Raw genomic sequence first — 17513 nt, forward strand, 5'->3', positions numbered from 1 at the left:
CCGTGTGTATGTAAAGGTCTTAAGGGAGATTAATTTAAGAATGCAATATTCTCCTCTAACCTTTTCTCAAGTTTAGAATTGATTTCTATCATGTGCTTAGAGAGATGAAGGTAAGAAAGATTATTTGTCTCTTCTAGCTCTTTGTATTGAACATATAGAAAGAGAGATGACAAGTGAACAAATTTAAGTGTAGTCAATAGATCAAGGAAACCATTTAGTGAAAGAAATTCTTAGTATGCATATCATAGACCATGAAGTTAGAAAATATCAATAGCTCTAAGACCAAAGAGCCATTTTAAGTATGTTCAAGCACTAGAGACATAGAAAATCAAAGTCAATTTATGAAACTCCCCTTAGCAAAAAATGCAAACAAATATTTGCATTTGACATTTTGACTTGGTTGAAAAAGTTTGACAATAATTGATAATATTGCAAGCTTGATGTTCAAAAGCAATTTTTTTTCCAAGAAAGATAGTGACACATGGAGTAGTCTTCAAACAATCATCCATCATTTGCGGCCACCCCGTACCGAGGAGTCTCCAAGGTGCTCTAAGTGCATTTGGAGGTTGATCTTCTGAGGGTCATAACTTAGAGCTCGTGAGGGCTATTGATGAACTGTCAAATGCTACAGGATGATGATCTTAAGGCCTAAAATAACCTATCTCATTTTTGAGATATCACATTCCGTTTGGATTCAGCACAGCGATCTCGCTCGATGCCAAAACTCGCAGTGTGCCTCAGTTCATAGGTGCACCACAGTGTAACTTTGAAACTGCTGATCTTGGCATCGAATCATCAGTTCCATTAGCTCTAGATGGGAAGGTGAACACTAGTCACACTCTTGTTCTGGCCATGAAGACCATCCATCATTTGCGGCCACCCCGTACCGAGGAGTCTCCAAGGTGCTCTAAGTGCATTTTGAGGTCGATCTTTCGAGGGTCATAACTTAGAGCTCGTGAGGGCTATCGATGAACTGTCAAATGTTATAGGATGATGATCGTGAGGCCTAAAATAACCTATCTCATTTTTGAGAGATCACATTCCGTTTGGATTCAACACAGCGATCTCGTTCGATGCCAAAACTCGCAGTGTGCCTCAGTTCATAGGTGCGCCACAGCGTAACTTTGAAACCACTGATCTTGGCATCGAATCGTCAGTGCCATTAGCTCTAGATGGGCGGTTGAACCCTAGTTACACCCTTGTTTTGGCCATGAAGACCATCCATCATTTGCGGCCACCCCGTACCGAGGAGTCTTCAAGGTGCTCTAAGTGCATTTTGAGGTCGATCCTTCGAGGGTCATAACTCAGAGCTCATGAGGGCTATCGACAAACTATCAAATGCTACAGGAAAGTGATCCTGAGGCCTAAAATAACCTATCTCATTTTTGAGAGATCACATTCCGTTTGGATTCAGCACAACGATCTCGCTCAATGCCAAAACTCGCAGTGTGCCTCAGTTCATAGGTGCACCACAGCGTAACTTTGAAACTGCTGATCTTGGCATTGAATCATTAGTCCCATTAGCTCCAAATGAGTGGGTGAACCCTAGTCACACCTTTTTTCTAGCCATGAAGACCATCCATCATTTGCGGCCACCCCATACCGAGGAGTCTTCAAGGTGCTCTAAGTGCATTTTGAGGTCGATCCTTCGAGGGTCATAACTCAGAGCTTGTGAGGGCTATCGATGAACTATTAGAGGAGACAAGTTCGTAAGGATGGAGTGGCTTAGTGTTTTTGCTAAAATAAGTTAGTGGGAAGGCTTTATTAGAGGGTCTTGGCCAAACTAGTGGGGTGTTTGCCAAAATTTCTTGTTTTATTTCTACTTGGTTTTGTTTTCTTGTTTTGTGCTTGAGTATTGTTATGGGATTGGGACTTACACTCACCCTTGTGGGAAGGGAAGAGAAGTCCAGGGTGAAGGGCTTAAGTTGGGTTCGAAAAATGTATTGAGAACCTTGGAGTATGGGCTCCATTGTATGCCATAACATTTCATATCTTGCTGGGGGTGATAAGGAAAGTATGGTGTAGAAAGGAAGTTTGAGGAGTTACAACTGATGGTAGTGGGTTTGGAGGAGGAAATGTGGAGGCCCTGAGAGGGCATTAAATGGTTCATTTATGATAGCCCCGAGAGGGCATGAAATTTGGTAAATTATGATAGCCCCGAGAGGGCATGAAAATTGTTTATTGCAAATATGGTTTGGTATGGCAAGTCTCCATTTTAGAACACATCTTCACCCTATGTTTATGGTTCCATCTATGAAGCCATTGTGAAATAGTCTTGGGGGGAAATTTTTCAAGTTTGAAATGTAATGTTTATGCATTGAAAGATTGTATGTGTATCCCAGTTTGAGCCTTGTTCCCTAGCACGGGGGTGGTCTCTTTGAGGCCTATGGTTGGGTGGAAAGCACCCATGGTCCTTGTTATTTTGTTGTGTTGCATATGCAGATTTGTGTCCAAGGGAGCAATGGAAATGACTTGGAATGATCATCTTGCAGATTGATGTTGGATGAGAAAACTTGACATTGTGCCCTCATTTGTGAAGGAGGATTCACCAGCTTGTTCATGTTCTCAACGATCATGTTGGACAATGTTCATGCTACTCATTGTCCATATCTTTCAATGTCCATGTTCCTTATGATTTTGAAAAGTCCCTTATGTTGCCCCATTGTGATGGAAGGAGATTGTATCACTGTTACCTAATGGATGTGTAGAAGAAAATATTGATAAGGTTGTATATGCATGTTTCATTTGGAGTTTATATTGTTATGAAAGCATTGGTACGAGTCATAGATTTTCTTTGACATCATTGTTATCATTTGAAAATGTGAAAGAAAGTTTTCTCCTTGTGATATTGTAAATGACTAGTTGATAATAACAATCCATAGATGTTATGTGATACCATTGATTGTATAAATTTAAAACTTAGTAGATTGCTTACAATCTTGTTGTGCACTCAATAATTTGGTGAGGAAGCAATGTTGATAGATAATGAGGATATAGTAATATACTAATTGTCACATTAATATATATTGTAATGATTAATGAATGTGTGTACATTGGTAATGAGGATAATAAGTAATTCTGATCCCCTTCCCTTACATGCTAGAATCACGACCTAGTCCATATGATACAACTGACAGACCCTAATAGAATATTAGTATCAGAGGCTTGTTAGGATATGAATTACCTCACTAATTTATGAGTGTTTTATCTTGAACTTTCTCGTTTGACTCGTGACGCTAACTTGAACTAGACTGTCATCCAATCTATTTGAAAACCACCTGTGACTAAAATGTTAACACCTTCACACTATTCACATGAGTCTTGAACTCCTATTCAATGATAACCTTGTTTTACAATATGTAATTTCTTATGCAACTTCATAAGCTAAAAAAAAAAAAAAATTTGTTGTGTTTTTACTAGTAAAATTTAGGGCATGACACATGATCCACGATAAATTGAACAATACTAGATACTAAATTAATATGTATATCATTGTGCACGTAAATGATAAAAATATATATCAAAATTACATGTATCCATAGACAAAATTTTACACAAATATATATCAAAGATCATGTATCCATAGACAAAGTACTCAAATATATATATATCAAAATACATAGATCCATATACAAAATGTGGCTGATCCTGCCATCAGAATGTGTATAATATCAATGTTTCTATATACAATGTGGCATATGCCATCTCAAAATGTCTCATGATGCATCCTATGAAAACTATACTATCCTAGGGTGCTGGTGGATGATCAAAATGCAGCCTCTTCACTGCACTAGGTGGATCGGATGCCTCCTACATAAACAAAAAAGGAAAACCCAAAGTTAGACTACTAAATTTATATGATTCTACATATCTAACATTGAATTACTCAAATGCATAATGATCTTTTCCATATTGGAGATTAATACTATCAAAATTTCATAATAAATACCTCTCTCGTCGACCTCCTGCGCCAGTCAGGAGTCCTCTCGTATGCCCTCGGCAATGCTGGTACCTCTGTGATTGTGGGCTGTATATGTTCAAATACCTTTGTCAGATGAATCTACAATTTAAACTATAACATTATAATTCATAGCATGCTAAATTTATAACATATTTAATCATGAATTCAAACTACAACTTACTATTGTAGGCTCCTCCTCAGGAGTGAGTGGCCGCATCATCAAATCTACATAACTGTCCCGTCGAACCTCATGTGCACTAGGAGTCTCCTATGAGATACAAAATAGTAGTTGTTAATATCCCAGAAATTAGTTTTGAATTTATTTATGAAGATAAGTGATGCAAGAGCATCCCATGCTCATCAGGGGAACATTGAAGATCCAAGGCATTACAGAGGTCATGGAACATCTCTTGAAGTCAATTGGGCAATCCTTGCACCAATTATGGCTCATGGAAGCATACAAAGTTATAATGTTGGACTCATATGTGGAAGAAAGTTGTAATTGGGCATGAGATAGGATTTTAGGATTTCATATGGTAGATGTGTCATTTGATAGGTTCATGTAGGTTGTCATGATCATATCTTGTCATTAGACAAGTCAAAACGTTCTAGAATTGAGTTTTGGGGTTTGAACAAGTAGGCCCTAGTTTTTAAGCCATTTTAAGGAGGGTTTTGAAGTTTGGGTGTTTAGGAGTGTGACCAAGACCTATAATCTTGAAAATCCTTAGTGTGTTGGTCCCTTTTTTGAAGCCTTGGTGTGTCTAATTCCTCCTTGTGTGTCCTAGAGTTGAAAGGTACATAAGTGATGTCCAGAGATTTCTTGGTGAGGAAAGAAAGATAATCAGTGAGTTGGCCCTTGGGAAGGAAGAAAACTTGTTGTGAAAATGCCTCCTAAAAATCAAATGGCTAGAGAACTTGAAGAATTGAGAGAAGAGTTGGCAAAAGAGAAAAGAGAGAGGAGAGAACTTGAAGCATCTAGAGTGAGGGAAGAAAGATAGATGAGAAGAGAGAGGCTGAAGCTTATTGCAAGGATAGAATCCTTAGAAAAGGAAAGGCAGGAACCTAGAGGAGAAGAGGTTAGAGGAAGAAATCATGGAGAGAACCATGAAGAAGAAGAGGTTGGTAATGCAAGGCAAGAGCATGAGACAACAGATGATCCTGAAGAAAAGAGATTTATGAGAATCATTAAGGCAGTACAAGGTAATGGTGGGAAGAACCATATTGATTTTCCAATATACCAGGGTAAAATGGATAGTGAAGAAGTGCTAGGGTGGATAGAGGCCCTTGAGAACTACTTTGATCTTGAAGACATAGAGGCAGATAAGAAGGTAAAAGTAGAAACAACAAGACTGAGAGGAACATCACTCACTTGGTGGACTATTGTTCAGAATGAGAGAGAGGAAAGGTGGTGCAGGGCACCTAACCTATGTGGCAGGGGGGAACAAGTATCTCTGTTGCCGGACACCTTGCCACTCCATGAAAGCGAGGATTCAAGTAGATTAGGAAGTTGGAATAAAGGTTTGGTCCATATTTTACAAGTTGGTCTATGTTTTGTAATAAAGGCACATGTAAGGCCCACAAGAATTTTGGTGTGGTTATAAACCAAGTGACTCCATGGGACCAAAAGGCCTTAGAATAGGGTATTTAGAGTCTAAACAGTATTAGCAAAAAGTGGTTGTTTGTTTGTTTTATGGTTTGGAATGCCTATATTGTTGTTCCAACGGTCATGTAGACGTTTATATATGTCATATGTGATCTCAGTTGAAAGTAGGAGATCAAAGTGTACGGTGGTTTGGAGAAAAAATAATAAAAACTTCAATTTTCTGGAAATTTACTTAGTTGCATTTAATAAATCCATATGACCAATCTTGAGTCAATGGAATAGTTTAGAAAGTTAGGGAATGCATAAAAACTATAGTTTGAAATTTGAATTTCAAATTCAAACAGTCATATTAGTTTTGGAGGGAAAGTAGTAATTTGGTATTTGTTTGATTAAATAAACCTTTGTAACCAACTTGGTCAGTTGGACAGGTGCATATAAGCCTATTTAAGTTGTAATGAACATATGCAAGACATGAATCATTATTGGTACAGAAAAAATCATAGAAATTGTATAGAACAACAATCATACTTTCCTCTACATCAATTAAAAAAATAAAAAATAAATGATACTTATACATACAATGGGGCTCTCTGTGCGAATGAAAATCCCTGATGATCTAGGACACCGAATCTGTACAGGCTCATTGCCAGTAGCCACACCCTATATACAATAAATAATGTAATTAAATGAGATTACCACAAAAATTTTACAAGAATGCATCAATATTTAATCAATTAGAAAACATCTAATTACCTTTCCTTTGTCAATGCATGCTGGCTCACCCCCTGCACTTTGTCCCCCTGGGGCAGGTGGTATCTACAAGATAAAAGAAAGATTAGCAACCATATATGCTACAATATCAAATAGAAAAAAGAAATGTGAACACAACATAATGTACCATAGATTTCTCAAGGCCAAATGAAATGGCCGAGAGTGTAGCATCATCTATTTGTTTGAGCTCCTCCTCGATCATCAACTAAACATGAATGAAGATCACATACATGTAAAAGTCAGTATGGCTTAAAAATTAAAATTACTCTATTATAAAAATTAACTTTAAATCACATATGTCATAACAAAAATATGTATACACATACCGACACCGAAGGAGTCCATGCCTCTACATTACCCTCCTCTCTCGCATCAGGTTCTGTAGCCTCTGCATGTGCGTCTGGTGTATCCTCGTCTAATACAAAATGATACTCAGGAAGATCACCTATGGGACCCAAGAAAATATTCTTGCATGTAATGCAAGTGTGAGGCACACAAACGTCTGATGAGCTAGCCGATGATGAACTGGAACCAACATCATCAACACGAGGAGGCAAGACTGACCTAGCCTAAGATATCATTAGGCTACTCAGCCTATGAATGGCTCTAATGGTCTGAGAGCTAGCCTCTGCCATAATATCTGGATGCTACACTCGAGGAGGGGGGGAGATATCGAGGGGGGGGGGGGGGGGGGACAAAAGTGCCAAGTTTCTTCCGCTGGGAAGAGGGTCTATCCTGAGGAGCTCCTAGTCCTAAGCCCATGTTGGGCTTCATGCTCCAATAGTTCACTTTAAGTTTCAACACAAATTCTGCATATAATTTTTTAAGGAAATAAAATGGTATGTCTAAATTGCCATGTGGAGGGATATCAAAGACCATCCACCAACGGTCCCAAAAATTTGCACGTATGGCATCATTTGTGCACCATTAAATCGATAGTTTGGTTTTTTTTGGGTCAACTGGTATACCTATTTTTGGGTTAGCAAAAAGGCTTGCCAAATCATCTTTGGTTATGTTGAGGGTCGCGACCTCATCATAATCCAAACCATCATCAAACATCTGGTGCATTTCATCACGCCAACGAAGAGAGGCATTTTGTTGGTTTGTAAGAGTTTTGATGTTATCCACTATAGTGTTTAACGTGGATAACATAGGAGCCAGTGCAGGTACATTATTGTATGTTCTATGCAAACCTCTCAACTCAGTGAGATTTTCATTTATCAAATCCTTGATTCGAGGAGGGTTTTGAGGAGGTAGAGGATCATTTGGTGGACGGTTTTGTGGGGATACTAGATCGTTTGGTGGTGGGTTGCGAGGAATATTATTCCCTGCCTCAGTGTCATCATTTTGATCAGCCATTCCTATTGAATTGCAAAACGTAATATATATTAAAAAAATCTAAATTTTAACCATTTTTGTCAAAAAAACCCTAGATTCAACTAAAACAAACAAAATCTTGTTAAAATCTATTAAATTTAGGTTAAAAATGAGTCAGGGGGGGGGGGGGGGAACATACCTGATATCTGATATCTGATTTGCTATCTGATATCCGATTTATTATCTGATATCCGATCTGACTGGCCCAAATTCGCGTGAAAATAAGGGCCGCGGGTTTGTGATGTTGTGTTTAATCCATGCCCAGGTATTGGATATCCGATATTATATCGGATATCCGATATTATAATATATATAATATAACATATATATTACATTTTATATATTTTTATATTATATTTTATATTTATTATATTAATTTACTATATATTATAATATAAAATATTATTATTATACTATATTATTATAATTTATAATATATTATACTTTTTAATTATATATTATATTATAAGATATTACTTTTTATTATTATATTATATTATATATATATATTATATTACATTACTATATATTATAATATATGAAATATTATATTATATTATTATAATATAATATGTTATTATAATATTATTATTATAGTATAATATTATACGATTATAATATAATAATAATAATATTATTATATTATAGTATAATAATTATTATAATAATAATATTATTATATTATAGTATAATAATAATTATAATAATATTATTATATTATAGTATAATAATTATTATAATAATAATATTAAACAATAATAATATTATTATAATATAATAGTATGATATATTATTTAATATTATTATTATTATTTTATATCAATAATAATAATATTAAATAATATATCATAGTATTATATGATTTTAATTATTAGTCAGACATTGGATTTAAAATCGGATATCCGATATCAAATCGGATATCCGATATGATATCGGATATCTGATATGATCTAATAAGGCTCGGCTTAACCTTCCAGGTTTGGTTCCTGGATAGGTAAAAAAAAGTCAGAGCAGATTTTGAAGTGCTTTTAGGCGTCTTCAAACTCTTTTTTTTTCACATCGCCACTTTTTGGCACACCATGATCCTGCACATACCCAGTAGCCAATGATTTCTATTCTGCAACTTAATCTTAACTTTTCCCTTTCCAACAATTTGATAGGGTTCATTATCCCCAAATAGACAAGCCCAAAATCCCCTTGGACATAATCAATGAAATGACCTCTATGAGGTGTAGCATGAAACGAAGCAACAAAAGATAAAACCCATGAATCATTAATACTTTCTAAAGACAGAAGCAAAGCATCCTATTTAGATTTGTTACTTACCACATTTGCCTCCTTGTTCCCTTCTGGTTTATCTCCTTCATTGTTCTTTTGAGTGCAACAATATTTCTTCTTATGCTCTAGTTTCCCACATTACCAGCAATCTCCTGGTACTCTAGATTGAGATCCTTTCCCCTATGACTTTCCTCTTTATTTCTTATGATTTTTGGAATTATTTACTCTCTTGGTCGTTCTTCCTTTGCTTTATGCATTCAAAGCACTTCTTGATGTAGATCCACTTGAGGTTTTCCTATGAGTTTCCTCACTCAAAATAACACCAATCACATCATCAAATTTTAGGGTATTAGATCCAAAAAAATTTTTACTTACAACCATTACCAAGCCATTCCAGCTTTTAAGCAAAGAACACAAAATTAAGAGAGCCCTAATTTCTTCATAAAAATTAATTCCCATAGAAGATAATTGACTTGTAACAATATTAAACACATTTAAATGATCTACAATAGGTCCACATTTTACCATCTTCATATCAAATAAATGCTTGATGAGAAATACTTTAGTTGAACTAGAGGACTTTTCATACAATTTTGCTAGGGTTTCCATCAGCTCTTCTATCATCTTTGCTTTTGTAATACTAGATGTCAGTGATGGTGCTAGGCATAATCAAATGCTTCCAAGTTCCTTTCTATCTAAAATCTCCCAATCCTCATTTGTCCTAGTTCAATGGTTCTTAGTTTTTCCTTCTAATGGCTTCCATAAATCCTTTTGATAAAGATAGTCCTCCATTTGCATCTTCCATAAGTGAAAGTTCTACCCATTAAACTTTTCAACCCTCAGCTTACCCTCATCTGCCATCACTCTCACTCAATTGTGAGACTTTCCAATAGAGGATAACTAAAAAAAAAACCTTGCTTTGATACCACTTGTTTAGATTAACCTCAAACAAAAATAACAATTACATGTAAATATAAACAATATCATAAAATAATAAATCACATAGAAGAGAACACAAGACAAAAAGATTTAATGTGGTTCAACCAAAACTTGGGCTAAATCCACCAAATAGCAAGTCCAATATTATTACAATCTAGTGATTACAACTTGATTACAATATGTAATCCTTATAGCTCAATACTGTTGCAAGAAGCAATTTTCACATCACAAATAATAAAAAAACCCTAACTCTAAGCTCTTTTATACAAGCATTTTTACCACTTTAGGGTTATAACTAATAATTATATGTCAGCCCAAAAATCCCAATAAAATAGGGCCTAAAAATCTTGAGCCCTAAATAATTATGAAGTATGTACAGTACTTCCCTAATCAGTCACCAAAAACTAACATAGAATATGCAATCTTAAAGCCTTATTTTCTTATGATATTCCAAGTGATAAATTTATTCTAATAAAAGAACCTATCAGATTGAATTATTCTATTACTCTTTACTAATAAAAGAACCTTTCATTTAATCTTTAAGGATCAAAAGATAACAAAAATATGATGATAGTGCTAAAACCCTTATAAGACACATTGAAGAAAGATATAAGGCTAAGTACTCAAAAGGTTTGGTCCCTAGTCTCTTATAAATCAATGAAAAGAAAATAAAGTGATCAATTTAATAATTTACTAATAGGAGCAACAAGAGGCTAGGTCAATTAGTTATCGAGGTATTAATAGTAGTAATAGTACTAACTACACATACTATACTATACAGAGGAAGACTATATTATGATCATAAATAATAACTAGGCTTAAGCATATTCATGCCCATTATATGACCATGCAATAGAAAATCCAAATAATCCTTTATCAATCTTAGCTAAATTCCCATAAACTCCTTTATTTTGGAGAAGGAAGAAAGGGAAAAAGAAATGGAAGTGTCTTGTATACATAGTGTACTACAAGTGGCTTGCATACAACCACATTAGTGGCCAGCTAGAATAGCATGAGGTTACATCACTAAGAAACTATGACATGTGTATACTAAATGTTGAGTTTCTAAACTAAGTACTCCAAAATCATCCATTTCATACCTTCATCTAGACACAATGTATTTCTAATTTCTTTCTACTCACATGCCCATTTCATTTCATATGATCATCTAAAAATTATTTAACATGTCATGTTTATTTATCTCATTATCATTTTAATTATTATCTTAATCAAATGATATCATTATATTTACATTATATTATATTTATATTTATCATCTTTATATTATATATTATAGTTTTATATTGGCTATATTAGTTATTATGTAAGTGGAAACACCAAAAAAATGGATTTGATTGATGTAGATCTCTAATTATCTATCCATTATTTTCCATTATTTCCATGTGTGCAAGGGATTTGGGAGAAGAAATAGAGTGATTTGTCAAACTATATTTTACTTTCTCTATACACTATTATGTAAAGGACAAATGTGGCATGCATACATCCTATATCTACAATGTCATCCTTGACCTCTGTGAGTATCTAATGTAGTGATCTTGTAGAGTTACAAAATCAACCATGAAAATCAATAGAGTGGATACCTTACCTAATGATGGATGTGTGCCAATTATCTAACATGTTCTTTTTGATGTTCATCAATCAATATACAAGCTAAAAATAAATACAATGGAATGGAGGAGATTAGGAAGAAAGAACATACCTTAGGCATATCAAGGGGTTGAAACATAATTGTATGGTATTAAAAACTATTGAGATGTTGTTTTTCTCGATGTTGAATGACAAGAATCCTTTCAAATTCCTCTCTTGAAAAGCTAATCAAGGATTAATTGCAAGGTTTTAGATGATCTTGCAACCTACTGACATCTGCTCAATTGATCATAAATTTGTATGTTCATGAAGAGGCCTTTGCTGGTTGTAAATTTTTTTGGATTAGATATTTCATCTATTGTTATTTGAAAAAGTAACTAGAAAAAGGTATATACTTTTGGTATTTTCTATTTTATGATGAATGCAATTTATCAATGCAACTATATGAGTTCCTATTTTAACAAAGTGTTAGAAAAGAAAATTAAAAAGATAGAGTAATGAGAAATTTAAGCAAATAATTTGAAAGGGGAATTTCTAATGGACATTAACCATGGTAACAACATGTCTACGAGTTAAATCATTGAAAATATTGGGTAGGAAACAAATGAAAATAAGATCAACACTTCCTCAATTCCACTAATGTAATCATCAATGGGAATTCAATAATAACTGAAAAATGTTTCACTTCTCATCAAATCGCAAGGCCATAGAAAGTGTGTTCAAATGAGACAAGAAGCTATGCAAGAACAATGGGTGATCCTTTCTCCAATTTGTTACATCAAAAAAATTCATCAACATGTAGCAAACACCATAACTAAAAGGTTGCACAATCATAACAACATAATAAAACCATTGGCTCCATTATAATTGATGAACATGGATTCACAAAAATAACACACTCTAGCAAGAATAACTACACTCAAAATGAGATCACCAATAACATATATGATTACATCAAAATAACAGCCTAGAGTATATATTACATCCATGTATTTATAAGAAATCATATCATCTTTTTGTGTTGAGAGTGAGAGCTCTTAAAATGCAAACACATGCTAAAAAATAATAAAACAAATGTAATTATATACAAACTGACTCTCTAAATGGTGCTTAGTAGACCCTTGTTTATATCAATTAATGGGTGTATGAGCCTTTATATAAATTAAAAACAATAAAAGAAGAAGAATATAATAAGAAAAAAGCTTTAAGATGATCTAGGAGTCTCTAGAAGCTCTAAAAATGGAAGCTTAGCCTTCTCTAGGTGTTTCTAGGAGTTTAACTACAGTCAAAATGCATTTATGGTGCATAGAAAGCTCTAAATTAGGAATTGAAAGTTAATTGACAGTGGACTACTTCTTCTTCAAAACCATTGGTGCACCTCTATGAATAGCACACCTATGCACCTATACGCCTGCGCACATGCACACCTATGCACCTTGATGATAGGTTCAAAAAATGCAAAACTTTCGCAAGTGTCAAAATTTTTTTTCTAGCATTTGGGTTTTCTTCCCCTTTATACCAAAATGATGTCTAGATATTTTCTCTTTACCTATTATTTCCATCGTTTTGAAAGTTTCTAGAAAATACAAAGCTCCATATTTATCCTTTACTAATTGCTAATAGTTGTTAACTCCTTTTCTGGTTGTCGCAAAATCCTCAAGTTTAGTGTTAACTCCAACAATACCTCTTCAGTCTTTAATGCTTGCTTGATATATTCATCTGATGAAGCATCTTACAAAATTCCTCAAAGTTTTTGGACCATTGATTGTAATGTATTGAGTTTAGTCTTTGACTCATCTTCAAAAATCTCAATGAAAGTAGCATTATAGTACCTTTCTATTTCCAAAAATTTCTCTTGAGTTTGGTCTTTTATTTTCCAAATATCTTCATGTATACCCTCCATAACTTTGTTGCTGAAAGATATCTTTTCAATCTAATTGTTGAGCTTATCAAGCTCCTCAATAGTGAATACTTCCACAAGTGTGATAAATTTAGCCTTTTAATGATTGGAGCACCTGAAGATCTTTAGCCCAAGTATGTACTATTAGAAATAATAGTCCACAAAGATAGTTGGGGAGGGTGGGCGGGTGAATTAGTTATCCAACTAAAACATTAATCAACTTAATTAATCTTAACCATGTAACCAAAGAAAACAACAAACATAACAAGATGTACATACACAATTACACCAAATTTGTTAACTAGGGAAACCCTTGATCAAAGGGAAAACCCCAGTGGGAATGATGCCCACAAAGATATACTATATATATATATATATACCTTGTTAGAGTATGGACCTACTAGAAGTCTATAAACACATTTAGTACATAAGAGCCCCTGTTAGGAGACTTTTAATCCTTATTAGAAGATTCCAACGCTATTAGAAGTTGTAGAAGCTAGTAGAACTCACTATCCAAATAGCTTCTCGGGAAAGACCACTGAACTTCACTATTCAACTGATCTCTCAACTATTCCTTATAAAATAATTATTCTTATTTTTCTTTATCCTCTTTACTCTATCCTATCAACTAGACCAATCACTATTAGACCTTGTAGACTAGGTCACAAACCTTGGATCCAAATATCAAACCTCAGATCTCAAAATAAGACCTCGGCAATGAAGTTTTCTCCAATTTCACTCTACTCTACTTATCTTTGCATATCAACCTAATTACTTAGTGTTCATATTTTTTCTCCTCTTTTCACTCTTCTTTCTTTCTTGTATAACAAAGGAAAATGTCCTTCCTTTATACAGAGTTCATAAAACAATTCCCTTGAGTCAACTATTACATCTTCTCAATTAATTATTATAGGACATCATTAGGAACACATTTTAATTAGTGATAACATCAATATGTCACCTTTTAACTTGAATAAATTTTTGTATGTGTAATATTATGATGAGAGAGGTTAGCCACATCATCTCTAGCAACTCTACTAAGAGATATAACAAGTTTACCAGAACATGCTTCTGTAAACTCTATCTTTGAACAGTCTTCACCAAAGCTTGCATAACTTCTTCCAGAATTAATATTTTTTGCACTGAAGGTTAGATGAATATACTAGACACTTATTAGTATCTCCCATTAACCTTGCTAGTGAAAAATACTCAATGATCTATCAGTACCAACTTAATCTTTACTATTGTTCTTCTGTCAAATACAACAAAAAATTTCTATGTTGACATTAATGAAAAACATAGTCATGAATGTAACATATCATCACAATAATGATCTAATCATGTTTCTACAATACTCTATCATAGGAATATCATCAAAATTCATGCTTCCAACAATCTCCCCATTTTGTATTGAAGGCAACATACATGAAAAACATCTAGTTCCAAAAAAACCAACTGTTAAAGATTGTTATCCTTTCTTTTCAAATGCTCTTCATCAATCATACTGGCTTCTTATTACTAACTCAATTGTTCACATGCTTCTCCCATGTATCAAAATGTTTTTCATGCTATAATCTCTCCCCCATTGACATCATTGATAAAGGTTTCAACAACCATCTATCATTTCATCCTATCAATCTTCTTCAACAATTGTCTTTGACCTGCTCAAGTGCTAAAATAAATTGTTCAAAACATCTATCAAGAGTCCTAGATGACTCTGTCCATTATAGATACTCCCTCATATAGAAAGCATCAACATTTAATCTAGACAAACAATAGTGCTCTATACCATTGGACTGATGCACTCTTGTATCATCTACTCTAATGTAGGTAGGGGCATAACCCCTATCATAACTCTCAAATATTCAAAAGTCTCTTTAGGAAGAGGCTTAGTGAAAATATCGGCAATCTTCTTTTTGATGCTTACATACTCCAATCTAATTTTCTTTTCTGCATCTCTCTCTCAACATGTGATATTTGATAGAAATGTACTTAGTCTTGGTCAAAAAGTGGTCATTTTTTAGAGAAAAAGGTGGGCATTTTTTGACCGTGGGTTGTGGGCAGGGGATTGTTGGGTGGGTAGAATTTTAAGTGGGAATATATGCCCTAGAAGAAGGAAGGAAAAAGAATTTTAGGGGGGGAGGGAATGCAATATACTAGATTCTTAGACATATTCAACATGCTTGTGTTATCACAATGCATGACAATAGGTTCACTAAATTCTATCCTTATATCCTTCGACATCTACTTAATCCAAACAATTTGACTATAATTTTTTGTTGCTATAACATATTCTGCCTCTACTATACTTTGTGAGATATAATCATGCTTCTTGCTTAACCAAGAAACCAATCTTCCTCCAAGAAAGAATGCTCCACTAGTGGTGCTCTTTCTATCATCCATACTACTCACCTAATCAACATTAGGATAAGCATATAAAGTGAAATCATTAGATCTGTCATACCAAAATCCAAACTTTGAAGTTCCCCTTAGATATCTAAATATCCTCTTAATTTCTGCATAATGTGCTTCTTTGGGGTTAGATTGAAATCTTGCAACAATTCCAACTACATTTTCTATATCTAGCCTTGTGTGAGTCAGATATTGCAATCCTCCAATCATAGATCTGTACATTTTCTACTCAACAATAGGTGTCTCATCCTTTGTAGATAACTTGTATCTAGTTATCATAGGTCTTCCAACTAGTTTATATGTTTCCAAACCAAACCTTTTCAATAGATCTTTCAAATACTTAATCTGAAAAATAAAAATTCCTTCTTTATCTTGCACAATCTACAATCCTAGGAAGTATTTCATTTCCCTTATCATGCTCATTTCAAATTCCTTCATTTCTTTTGCAAACTTGTCACTCTCACTATCATCTCCTCCAAATATGAAATCATCAACAAATATTACCAAAATTAACAATCCATCACCTAATTCTTTCAAGTATAGATTACTATTTTCCATACCATTGCTAAATCCAAGTTTTGTCAAATGCTTGTCCAACCTCGCATACTAGGTTCTGGGTGCTTATTTTAAGCCATACAATGCTTTCTTCAATCTGCATACCATTTCCTTGTCATTTTTTAAAGGAAAGACTTTAGGCTATTTTATGTATACCTCTTCTCCAAGTTCTCCATTTAGAAATGCTAACTTGACATCCATCTGATATACTTTGAATTTTTATTTTTTGCATAGACTAAGAATAAAATACTTTCCATAGGAGCATAGGTTTCTTCATAGTCTATTCCTTCTTGCTATGAGCAATTCTTACATACCAATCTTGTTTTGTTCCTTACAATGTCACCTTGTTCATTCATCTTGTTCCTGAATATCCATTTTGTTCCTATCACATTCTTGTCTGCTAATTTAGGGGTTGATTCCCATGTCTCATTCTTCACTATCTGATCCAATTCTTCTTTCATAGCTTTCTTCCAATAGTCATTTTTGCATGCCTCATCTACATTCTTTAGTTCTACTTGAGATATCAAACATAGTTCTTCATTGATTCTACTTCTTGTCATCACACCTTTATCTTTGTTGCTGATGATCTTCTCTAGTGGATGATTCTTTGTCATATTCTTACCAAAAAAAGGAGTTTTTATCTCAACTCTTGGCTCTGTTCTAGGTTTCAAACTTTTTTCTTGCCTTATCTCACCTTCATTCTACAAATCATTTTTAGTCTCAAAGAATACTTCATCATTCTTTCTATCAATTCTAGAATTATCTTCTTCTTCACAATCATCAATAATAGTTACCAAGGCTATCTCTTCTAATACTTCCTCTTTCTTAACCAATTTAAGATCACTATCCTTATCATCACAATCATTCAAGAATCTTTCCATACTAGCTTTAAATTATTTATCTTCATCAAAAAGTGAACTCTTTCTAGTCTTTCTTACTCTCTTAGGGATTGTAGATGAAAAATGACCAAACTCATTACATGTTCAACAAGAAATTTTTTGCTTACCTTGTTTCTCTCTTTTCATAAGTAGATCAATACCTTCTTTGATCTTCGTGTCTTCTTTAGATTTGGATCTATCTTTTCTTGTGCTTCTATCCAGAAACTCAAT

The sequence above is a fragment of the Cupressus sempervirens genome, chromosome 11 (genome assembly GCF_028749045.1).
Source record: "Cupressus sempervirens isolate cs-2001-9-10 chromosome 11, ASM2874904v1, whole genome shotgun sequence".
NCBI lineage: Eukaryota > Viridiplantae > Streptophyta > Pinopsida > Cupressales > Cupressaceae > Cupressus > Cupressus sempervirens.